This window comes from Martes martes (assembly GCF_963455335.1).
Source record: "Martes martes genome assembly, chromosome: 7".
Taxonomy (NCBI): Eukaryota; Metazoa; Chordata; class Mammalia; order Carnivora; family Mustelidae; genus Martes; species Martes martes.
The window spans coordinates 36,730,285-36,743,274 of NC_137894.1; positions in this window are offsets into that span (position 1 = coordinate 36,730,285).

Consider the following 12,990-nt stretch of genomic DNA (forward strand, 5'->3'; position numbering starts at 1 on the left):
CTGTCTTGATGATGACAGCTTTGTAATAGAGCTTGAAGTCTGGAATTGTGATGCCACCGACTTTGGCTTTCTTTTTCAATATTCCTTTGGCTATTCGAGGTCTTTTCTGGTTCCATATAAATTTTAGGATTATTTGTTCTATTTCTTTAAAAAAATGGGTGGGATTTTGATAGGGATTGCATTAAATGTGTAGATTGCTTTAGGTAGAATAGACATTTTCACAATATTTGTTCTTCCAATCCATGAGCATGGAATATTTTTCCATTTCTTTGTGTCTTCCTCAATATCTTTCATGAGTACTTTATAGTTTTCTGAGTATAGATTCTTTGCCTCTTTGGTTAGATTTATTCCTAGGTATCTTATGGTTTTGGGTGCGATTGTAAATGGGACTGACTCCTCAATTTCTCTTTCTTCTGTCTTGTTGTTAGTGTAAAGAAATGCGACTGATTTCTGTGCATTGACTTTATATCCTGACACTTTACTGAATTCCTGTATAAGTTCTAGCAGTTTTGGAGTGGAGCCTTTTGGGTTTTCCACATATAGTATCATATCATCTGCAAAGAGTGATAGTTTGACTTCTTCTTTGCCAATTTGGATGCCTTTAATTTCTTTTTGTTGTCTGATTGCTGAGGCTAGGACTTCTAGTACTATGTTGAACAGCAGTGGTGATAACGGACATCCCTGCCGTGTTCCTGACCTTAGCGGAAAAGCTTTCAGTTTTTCTCCATTGAGAATGATATTGGCGGTGGGTTTTTCATAGATGGCTTTGATAATATTGACGTATGTGCCTTCTATCCCTACACTTTGAAGAGTTTTAATCAGGAAGGGATGCTGCACTTTGTCAAACGCTTTTTCAGCATCTATTGAGAGTATCATATGGTTCTTACTCTTTCTTTTATTAATGTATTGTATCACATTGATGGATTTGAGGATGTTGAACCAACCTTGCAGCCCTGGAATAAATCCCACTTGGTCGTGGTGAATAATCCTTTTAATGTACTGTTGGATCCTATTGGCCAGTATTTTGGTGAGAATTTTCGCATCTGTGTTCATCAAGGATATTGGTCTGTAATTCTCTTTTTTGGTGGGATCCTTGTCTGGTTTTGGGATCAAGGTGATGCTGGCCTCATAGAATGAGTTTGGAAGTTTTCCTTCCATTTCTATTTTTTGGAACAGTTTCAGGAGAATAGGAATTAATTCTTCTTTAAATGTTTGGTAGAATTCCCCTGGGAAGCCGTCTGGTCCTGGACTTTTGTTTGTTTGAAGATTTTTGATGACTGTTTCAATCTCCTTACTGGTTATGGGTCTGTTCAGGTTATCTATTTCTTCCTGGTTCAGTTGTGGTAGTTTATACATCTCTAGAAATGTATCCATTTCTTCCAGGTTGTCAAATTTGTTGCCATAGAGTTGCTCGTAGTATGTTCTTATAATTGTTTGTATTTCTTTGGTGTTGGTTGTGATCTCTCCTCTTTCATTCATGATTTTATTTATTTGCGTCCTTTCTCTTTTCTTTTTGATAAGTCTGGCCAGGGGCTTATCAATCTTATTAATTCTTTCAAAGAACCAGCTCCTAGTTTTGTTGATTTGTTCTATTGTTTTTTTAGTTTCTATTTCATTGATTTCTGCTCTGATCTTTATGATTTCTCTTCTCCTGCTGGGTTTAGGCTTTCTTTGTTGTTCTCTCTCCAGCTCCTTTAGGTGTAGGGTTAGGTTGTGTATTTGAGACCTTTCTTGTTTCTTGAGAAAGGCTTGCACCGCTATATATTTTCCTCTCAGGACTGCCTTTGTTGTGTCCCACAGATTTTGAACCGTTGTGTTTTCATTATCATTTGTTTCCATGAATTTTTTCAATTCTTCTTTAATTTCCTGGTTGACCCATTCATTTTTTAGAAGGATGCTGTTTAGTCTCCATGTATTTGCGTTCTTTCCAAATTTCCTCTTGTGATTGAGTTCGAGCTTCAGAGCATTGTGGTCTGAAAATATGCAGGGAATGATCTCAATCTTTTGGTACCGATTGAGACCTGATTTATGACCCAGGATGTGGTCTATTCTGGAGAATGTTCCATGTGCACTAGAGAAGAATGTATATTCTATTGCTTTGGGATGGAATGTTCTGAATATATCTGTGATGTCCATCTGGTCCAGTGTGTCTTTTAAGGCCTTTATTTCCTTATTGATCTTTTGCTTAGATGATCTGTCCATTTCGGTGAGGGGAGTGTTAAAGTCCCCTGCTATTATTGTATTACTGTCAATGTATATCTTTGATTTTGTTATTAATTGGTTTATATAGTTGGCTGCTCCCATGTTAGGGGCATAGATATTTAAGATTGTTAGGTCTTCTTGTTGGACAGACCCTTTGAGTATGATATAGTGTCCTTCCTCATCTCTTATTATAGTCTTTGGCTTAAAATCTAATTGATCTGATATAAGGATTGCCACCCCAGCTTTCTTCTGATGTCCATTAGCATGGTACATTGTTTTCCACCCCCTCACTTTAAATCTGGAGGTGTCTTCGGGTCTCAAATGAGTTTCTTGTAGGCAGCATATTGATGGGTTTTGTTTTTTTATCCATTCTGATACCCTGTGTCTTTTGATTGGGGCATTGAGCCCATTAACATTCAGGGTAACTATTGAGAGATATTAATTTAGTGCCATTGTATTGCCTGTAAGGTGACTGTTACTGTATATTGTCTCTGTTTCTTTCTGATCTACTCCGTTTAGGGTCTCTCTTTGCTTAGAGGACCCCTTTCAATATTTCCTGTAGAGCTGGTTTGGTGTTTGCAAATTCTTTCAGCTTTTGTTTGTCCTGGAAGCTCTTTATCTCTCCTTCTATTTTCAATGATAGCCTAGCCGGATATAGTATTCTTGGCTGCATGTTTTTCTCGTTTAGTGCTCTGAATATATCATGCCAGTTCTTTCTGGCCTGCCAGGTCTCTGTGGATAGGTCCGCTGCCAATCTAATGTTTTTACCCTTGTATGTTACAGACTTCTTTTCCCGGGCTGCTTTCAGGATTTTCTCTTTGTCGCTAAGACTTGTAAATTTTACTATCAGGTGACGAGGTGTGGACCTATTTTTATTGATTTTGAGGGGCGTTCTTAGCATCTCCTGGATTTTGATGTTTGTTCCCTTTGCCATATTAGGGAAATTCTCTCCAATAATTGTCTCCAATATACCTTCTGCTCCCCTCTCTCTTTCTTCTTCTTCTGGAATCCCAATTATTCTAATGTTGTGTCGTCTTATGGTGTCGCTTATCTCTCGAATTCTCTCCTTGTGGTCCAGTATTTGTTTGTCTCTCTTTTGCTCGGCTTCTTTATTCTCTGTCATTTGGTCTTCTATGTCACTAATTCTTTCTTCTGCCTCATTTATCCTAGCAGTGAGAGCTTCCATTTTTTATTGCACCTCATTAATAGCTTTTTTGATTTCAACTTGGTTAGATTTTAGTTCTTTTATTTCTCCAGAAAGGGCTTTTATCTCTCCGGAGAGGGTTTCTTTAATATCGTCTATGCCTTTTTCGAGCCCGGCTAGAACCTTGAGAATTGTCATTCTGAACTCTAGATCTGTCATGTTACCAATGTCCGTATTGATTAGGTCTCCAGCCTTCGGTACGGCCTCTTGTTCTTTTTTTTGAGGTGAGTTTTTCCGCCTTGTCATTTTGTCCAGATAAGATTTGCTTTCTCCTGCTGTGGAATTCTGCTGTTCTTGGTGACTGAAGTTGGTTTTGGATGGGTTTCTTGTTGATCTTCTGGGGGAGGGGCCTGTTGTAGTGATTCTCAAGTGTCTTTGCCGCAGGCAGAATTGCACCGCCCTTGCCAGGGGCTGGGCTAAGCAATCCGCTCGGGTTTGCTTTTGGGAGCTTTTGTTCCCTGAGCACTTTCCGTAGAGTTCCGGCGGATGAGAATGAAGATGGCGGCCTCCCAATCTCTTGGCCCGGAGGAGCCGAGAGCTTGGGGTTCCGCTCCTCAGTGCGCTCTCAGAGCAAAGCGCCCAACCGCCCCGCCTCCCTGGCCTGCGGTCGCGCCTTGAGGAAAGCAGTCAATTGCTGGAGCTGGAGAAAAGCGCCAGGTTGCTTCTGTCTCCGTGGCCTCCGCCCGCGCTCGGAGCCCACGCAGCCTGCGACCGGCACAAGGTAACCCCGGACTTAGAGCTCACTCCTCGGCTTTGTCACTGTAGCCGGCTTCCCCGCTCTAAAACCTGTGAGCTCTGCAGCACTCAGACACCCCCAGTCCTTCTGTGACCCCGCGGGACCTGGGGTTATGCTGACCCCGCCTGGGTTTCCCCCCGGTTTAGCCTCTGGAGCGATGTCTCCCAGTGGAGCCGACTTTTAAAAGTCCCGATTTTGTGCTCTGTCGCTCCGCTGCTTGCCGGGAGCCGGCCCCTCCCCCCGGGGTCTATCTTCCCGTCGCTTTGGATTCACTTCTCCGCAGGTCCTACCTTTCAGAAAGTGATCTATTCTCTGTTTCTAGAATTGTTGCTCTTCTTCTCTTCGATTTCCCGTTGGATTTGTAGGTGTTCACAATGGTTAGATAAGCTGTCTAGCTGATCTCCTGCTACCCGATGTCGTCTCAGCCTGCTACTTCTCCGCCATCTTGACCCCTTCTCCTAATTTTGTTTATTTTTGATGGTCATATTATCATATTTGGCCACTGGGAAAGGTTGATTATGATTTTTAATACTATTCCAGAATTTTAAAAGCCTTTTAAAGATCGTTTATTCTTAGAACAAGATGATTTAGACCCATTTTGACATTTTTTCCTTTTTTTTTTTTTCTCTAGGAAATGGAATAGGTTATTCTCCAAGAAACCTTAATTCTTTTTAAGGTTTTATTTATTTATTTGATAGAGAGAAAGAGAGATCACAAGTAGGCAGAGAGGCAGGTGGAAAGAGAGAGAGGGGAGGATGCAGGCTCCCTGCTGAGCAGAGAGCCTGATGCAGGACTCAATCCCAGGACCCTGAGATCATGACCTGAGCCGAAGGCGGAGGCTTAACCCACTGAGCCACCCAGGCACCCACCTTAGTTCTTTTTAATGGAGACTAGCATATCAGACCAAAATCTAGACACTAGATCTTAAATGCATTAGTTATTTTACTATTTTAAATTTGGGTTTTAGAAAAAGACAATGTGTTCTACAATTAGACAAAAATATATAGTTAGATCTCATTTAGAAACTGTAAAGTGACTATTCTTTTCCTTTCATTTTTGGTCCATATATTGTAGATTTACACTCTCGGGGTATAGATCTTGATGATTTTTTCTATTAGATCGCTTTAGCACAATATCAGTTATTTAATTTTTTCAAAAGTCTGATTGGTTCTTTATAGATAAAGAGCTGAAAGTCAACACTCTACCCTATGTGAACAAAATTTAAAAATCAACAACTCTTCTTAGATCCATTAAAAAAGTGAGGTCACAGAGCAAATCACTACCCCCAAAATTGGAGAGACCAACAAATGAATAGAGAATCACAACCAATTAGAGAAGAAACCTCCATGGGAACAGTGTCAAGATAGAAAAACCTGAACTGTAGTTCACAAATTGCTGCTCACTGTGGGTAAGTTTCAGACATAAAAACTCCAGGGAGACCCAGTCATCAGGGAGCCCCTACACTTTTGTGAGTTTCACTTCCTAAAGCTGTACCAGGTTCTCACAGTCAAAATCAAGAGAAAAATCTCCCAGTGCTCCCAACAGGGAAAGGAGAAAAGGAACTATTTTGAAATATGCTGAGCATTCTGCTCTTAGCAAGATCAGCCTTCAGAAGAAAGTATTTAACTAGATCCTAATCTGCTGGGGTTTTATCAGAGTTTAACTGAATTTATACCATCAAATGCATATGTTAGAGAAGAAGAAAAATCTAAAGTCATTCATCTAAGCTTCCACCTTAAGCAACCAGGAAAACAAGGAGTAAATTAAATCTGAAGTAAACAGGAAAAAATAGAATAAAAATTAGAGCAGAAATCAATGGAATTGAAAAGAGGAACTCAATAGAGAAGATCAATAAAACAGACTTGGTTATTAGAAAAGATCAACGAAATTGACAACCTCTAGACAAGCTAACTAAGAAAAAGAGAGAGAGGACACAAATTACTAATATCAGAAACAAAAGAAGGGACATCACTACAAATTCCATGAATACTAAAAGGATAATAAAGGAATACTATGAACAACTCTATGCCTGTAAGTTTGATAACCTCAATGAAATGGACCAATTTGCTGAAACACACAATCTCTCAAAACTCACAGAAGAAGAAACAGGCAGTATGAGTAGACTTATATCTATTAAATAAACTGAATCAATCATCAATAACTTTCCCAAACAGAAAGCACCAGACCTAGATGGGATCGCTAGTGAATTCTACTAAACATTTAAGGAAGAAATTATACCAATTTTCTACAATCTCTTTTAGAAGATAGAAGCAGAGGGGATATTTCCTAACTCATTTTGTGAGGTGAGACATACCAGCTTCCTAGAAATCTCCAAGTTGCTGTAGCCAGCCTTGTGTCAAGTAGTCTTGTGTGTGTGTGTGTGTGTGTGTGTGTGCACATGTGCGCATGCCAACTCTTGATGTTGGGTATTGTCACTCCTCTGATTTTGTTCTTCTCCTTCAATATTGTGTTGACTATTCTGGGTCTTTGCCCCTCTATATAACTGTAGAATCAACTTGTCAATATCCACAAAATAATTTGCTAATATTTTGATTGGGATTGCATTTAATCTAAATCAATAGATTGAATCTGGATCGATCATAGATCAATTTGGGAAGAAAATAATCAATGCAGTGTAGTATTAATGAGAAAAACAGACAAGTAAATCCATGGAACAGAATAGAGAGCCCAGAAATATACCCACATGAATATAGTTGACTGATTTTTAAGAAAAGGAAAAGAGGTAATATAATGGAAAAAAGATAGTATTTTCAACAAATAGTGCTAGGATAACTAGACATGCACATACAAAAAAGGGAATCTAGGTATAACCATTAAACCTTTCACAAAAATGAACTCAAAATGGATCACAGATTTAAATTTAAAATGTAAAACTATAAAACTCTTAAAAGATAACACAGGAGAAAATCTAGATTGCCCTGAGTTTGATGATAACTTTTTAGATATATACCAAAGGCATGATCCATGAAAGAAAGAACTGATAGGCTGGACATAATTAAAATTTAAAATATATGCTTTGTAAGTGTCACTGTCAAGAGAATGAAAAGACAATATACAGACTGGGAGAAAATATTTCCAAGAGACATATTTGATAAAGGACTCTTATCCAAAATATATATGAATTTTCAAAACTCAAACAATAAGAAAACAAAATCAATTAGTTGGGATTAAGAGATACAAACTTTCAGTTATAAAATAAATAAGTCATGGAGATGTAAAGTACAGTATAGGGAATACAGTCAGTAATATTATAATGATGCTATATATGGTCACTAGACATCATGGTGAGCACTGAGTTAATGTCTAGAATTGTCAGATCACTTCCAGGTGCCTGTACACCTGAAAGTAATGTAACATCATATGTCAACTATACTTCAATAAAAAAAGAAAACAGCCCTATTAAAAGACGAGCTCAAGACTGTAATGGACACTTCACCAAAGAAGATATACAGGTGATAAATAAGCATATAAAGAGATGCTCCACATCTTACGTCATCAAAGAAATACAAATGAGAACAACAAACAATAACGAGATACTACTATGCATGTATTAGAATGGCCAAAATCCAGAACATTGACAACACCAAGTGTTGATGAGGATGTGGAGCAACATCCTCATTCATTGCTGCTAGGAATACAAAATGGTAAAGCCAATTGGAAGACAGTTTAGCAGTTTCTTACAAAATGAAACATACTTGGGGCACCTGTGTGGCTCAGTTGGTTAAGCGTCTGACTCTTGATTTTGGCTCAGGTCATGATCTCAGGGTTGTGAGATCAAGCCCCACATCAGGCTCTGTGCTGGGTATGGAGCCTGCTTAGGATTCTCTCTCCCCCTCCACTTCTCTCCCCACTCCTCTCCTCTTCTCTCTTTCCCTCTTTCTCTCTCTTCCAGAAAAGATAAGTAAATAAATACATAATGATGAAAATAAATTGAAAAAATTTTTAAAAAATGAAACATATTCTAACTGTATGATCTGGCAATCATGCTCCTTGGTATTTGCTAAAAAGAATTGAAAACTTATATCTACACAAAAACCTGCACACAGATGTTTATGGTAGCTTTAGTCATAACTACCTAAATTTGGTTGCAACCAAGCTGTCCTGCAGTAGTTGAAAGAATAAATAAACCATGGTACATCCAGATAATGGAATATTATTATGTGCTAAAAAGAAATGAGCTATTGAGCCATGAAAAGACATGGAGAAAACTTAAATGTATATTACTAAGTGAAAGAAGCCAGTCTGAAAAAGTACATACTATTGGTTCCAACTGTGTAACCTCCTGAAAAGGCAAAAGAACAGAAGCAGTAAATAAAACAAAAACAAAAACAAAACAGTGGTTGTTAGGGGTCGGAGAGAGGAAGATGTGAATATGTAAAGTATCAAGTACAAAGGATTTTGTATGATAACATAATTGTGGACACATGTCAGTATACATTTCCAAACCCTCAGAATATGAAATACCAAGAATGAGCCCTAATGTAAACAATGGACTTTGTATGATAATGACAGGCCGTTGTGGGTTAATTAGTTGTAGCAAATGTATTGTTCTGGTGGGGGATGCTGAGAATGGGGGAGGCTGTACAAATATGGGGGCAAAGAGATACAGGAGAACTCTGTATTTTCTGTGAAACTGAAACTGGTCTAACTTATAAAATGTATTGAAAAAAGAAAAAAATCTTAATTTATCATTATGGAGAATAGCTATTAGGGAAATTTTGTGTGCTAGTTACTAAAGATTAGTAAGAGAAGACTGTAAACATTAATTTTTTTATTTTGTCAACAGTTTTTAAAAACATTTCATAACTGGGCCACCCAGGTGGCTCCGTTGGTTAAGCCTCCAACTCTTGATTTCAGCTCAGGTCATGATCTCAGGGGTGTGAGATCAAGCCCTGAGTCAGGCTCTGTGCTGGGCATGGAGCCTACTTATGATTCTCTCTCTCCCTCTCCATCTGCCCCTGCTTGCTTTCTCTCTCTCTCTCTCTCTCTCCCTCCCAAAACCAAAAAAATTTATAACTGAGTTTAGTTTAAAATTTTAGAATTTTATCTTTTTTTAAACAATTTTATTTATTTGAGAGAAAGAGAGAGAAAGAATGAGAGAGAGAGAGCATGAGAAGGGGGAGTGTCAGAGGAAGAAGCCGACCCCTTGCCAAGCAGGGAGCCTGATGCAGGACTCAATCCCAGGACTCCAGGATCATGACCTGAGCTGAAGGCAGTCATTTAACCAACTGAGCCACCCAGGCACCCCAGAATTTTATCTTTAGATAAATATAGATATTTATTACCATAACTGTTAAAAGCTGTTAAAAGTTCCAATATTTATTAAGGAATATCAATAAATATTAATATAAAAATTAATACAATATTATTATAAAAATATTAAACCATTACTCTATAGATATAAATGAAATACTGTACAGTAGTGCTAAAACAACACAACTATTTTCTTACCTTGACTAAATATACCTCAAAATGACCTGGAAGGCCAAATTCAAACTTGAGTTCTCAGTCTCCTTGGAGTTTTCTGCAGAAGCATAGGAGAAGGAAAGCCTATCTTTTTTTTTACGATTTTATTTATTTATTTCACAGACAGAGATCACAAGTAGGCAGAGAGGCAGGCCCGGGGCCGGGGGGGGGGGCAGGCTCCCCACTGAGCAGAGAGCCCGACGCAGGGCTTGATCCCAGAACCCTGAGATCATGACTTGAGCCAAAGGCAGAGGCTTATTAACCCATTGAGCCACCCAGGTGCCCCGGAAAGCCTGTCCTTGAGCAAAGGGATATATACACAAGAAGTACAGGCCAGTCAATGCAATCTTGAGAAAGAAGAACAAAGCTGAAGGTACCACACTCCCTGATTTCAAACTATACTACAAAGCTATAGTAACCAAAATAGTTATGTTACCAGCATAAAAACAGACCACAAATCAATGGAACAGATTAGAGAGCCCAGAAATAAACCCATATATATATGGTCAATTAATTTATGAAAAAGGAGCCAAGAATACACAGTAGGGAATGAACAATCTCTTCAATTTAACTGATGTTGGGAAAATTGGATAGCCACATGCAAAAGAATGAAACTGGACCACTACCTTACAGAAAAATTAACTCAAAAATAGACTGAAGACTTAAATATAAGACCTGAAGCCATAAAGCTCCTAGGAGAAAACACAAGTGGTAAGCTTCTTGATAATAACATCGGCATTGGATTTTTGAATTTTATTCCAAAAGCTAGGGCAACAAAAGCAAATATAAACAAGTATGACTATATCACACTAAAAAGCTTCTGCCCAGCAAGGGAGACCATCAATAAAGTGAAAGACAAACTACTGAATAGTAGAAAACATTTGCAAATCATATACTTGATAAGAGATTAATATCCAAAATATATAAGTAACTCAAAAGCAAATAAAATGAAAAATCCATTTCCAAAGAAGTCATACAGATGGCCAACAGGCACATAAGAATATTTCCAGTATCACTGATTATTAGTGAAATGCAAGTCAAACCACAATGAGATATCAGCTCACATCGACAGAATGTCTGTCATAAAAACAGGGTGTCAGGGCAACTCAGTTGGTTAAGCATGCCAACTCTTGATTTCAGCTCAGGTCATGATCTCAGGGTCTTGGAATCAGGCTCCTCACTCAGCATACAGTCTGCTTGTCCCTCTCCCTCTGCTCCTCCCCTGCTCTCTCCCTCTCTCTCAAATAAATAAATAATTTTTTTTAAAAAAAGACAAACAAGGGGCACCTGGGTGGCTCAGTGGGTTAAAACCTCTGCCTTCGGGGCGCCTGGGTGGCTCAGTGGGTTAAAGCCTCTGCCTTCGGCTCAGGTCATGATCTCAGGGTCCTGGGATCGAGCCCCGCATCGGGCTCTCTGCTCGGCAGGGAGCCTGCTTCCTCCTCTCTCTCTGCCTGCCTCTCTGCCTACTTGTGATCTCTCTCTGTCTGTCAAATAAATAAATAAATCTTTAAAAAAAAAAAAAAAAAAACACCTCTGCCTTCAGCTCAGGTCATGATCCCAGAGTCCTGGGATTGAGCCCTGCATCAGGCTCCCTGCTTGCAGGAAGCCTGCCTCCCCTCTCTCTCTGCCTGACTCTCTGCCTGCTTGTGCTCTCTGTTTGTCAAATAAATAAATAAAATCTTAAAAAAAAAAAAAGACAAACAAAAATCAAGAAATAAGTGTTGGAGAGGATGTGGAGGAAAAGGAACCCTCATACAGTGTTGGTGGGAATGCAAACTGGTGCAGCCACTATGGAAAACACCATGGACGTTCCTTGAAAAAATAAAGATAGAATTAACATATGATCCAGCTATACCACTTCTGGATATTTATCTGATTAAAATGAAAATTAATTTAAAAAGATATATGCACTTTGATGTTCATTACATTATTTACAATAGTCAAGATATGGAAACAATTTAAATGTCCATCAATGGATGAACAGATAAAGAAGATGTGAAATACACACACACACACACACACACTGGAATACTATTCAGCCATAAAAAGAAGGAAATCCTGCCATTTACAACAACATGAGAGGACCTCAAGTGTATTATGTTAAGTGAAATAAGTCAGACTGAGAAAGACAAATACTGTAGGATTTCACGTATATGTAGAACATATGTATATACGCATATATTTTTATATGTGTAGAGTATATCATATATATACATATATATGTATTTATATGTGTGTGTATATATACATATATGAACAAACAAAACCAAGAAAACTCATAGAACGGATTGATGGTTATCAGAGGGGAAGGAGGTAGGACGTGGGCAAAATAGGTGAAAGGGGTTAATTGTATGGTCACAGATGGTAACTGGATTTATTATTGTGATTTTTTTGTAGTGTGTACAAAGTGTAACAAAGATCAATTTATTATATTGTACACCTGAAACTAATCAAGTTATGTATAAATTTTAGCTTAATTTAGAAAAAAATGGTAGCAGCTGCACAGGCCACCCTCTGCAGGCTAGCCAGAAAAAGACTCATAATGTTCCTAAGGATACTGGGCAGGAACTCCAGATTTGGAGCAGCCCAAACATGGTCTAGAAGAGGGAACATGAAGGTCCCTGGGTGCCTCAGTTGGTTAAGGATCTGACTTCAGCTCAGGTCATGATCCCAGGATCCTGGTATTGGCCAGCATTGGGCTTCCTGCTCAGCAGGGAGTCTGCTTCTCCCTCTCCCTCTGTGCTCCCTCTCTCTCTCAAATAAATAAATAAAATCTTAAGAAAAAAAAATAGAAGAGGGAGCATGAGTACTGGATGGCACCTCCTCTTGACCTGCAACTTCTTTACCTTTTGGAGAAAGTAAAGATAGAACAAGGTCAGAAAAGGGTCCTCAAAGGCAAGAGGTTCAAGATCCAAGGCAGGAATTTGGGAATGTTAACATGTTTCCAGGCTAAAATTATTTATTTGTTTGTTTACTTATTATTTTACTCTTGATGTTAAAATTTGGTACTACAATCTAGTGCTTCAAATCAGGCTAATTGGTTTAGAATCTCACTCTACTTTTATTAACTGTATGACCTTGAGTAAGTTTCTCACCGCTTAAGCTTTAGTTTCCTCAATCTGTAAAATAGAGGCAATTATATCTATTTGCAGGGCATTAAGAGGATTAAATAGGATTTAATCCTCTTTAATAGAGTGCAAAGTGCTCGTTATTGTTGCTACTTAGACATTTGAACAGATCCAGGGCTTTTCTCCTGGACTTAACCATAAGCATTTTTTTCTGATACACATCCTGGCAGACATGAAATGGCTTTCTACCTGTGTGAGAATAAAAGTGTCACTTTTAACATTCTTGAACTGAA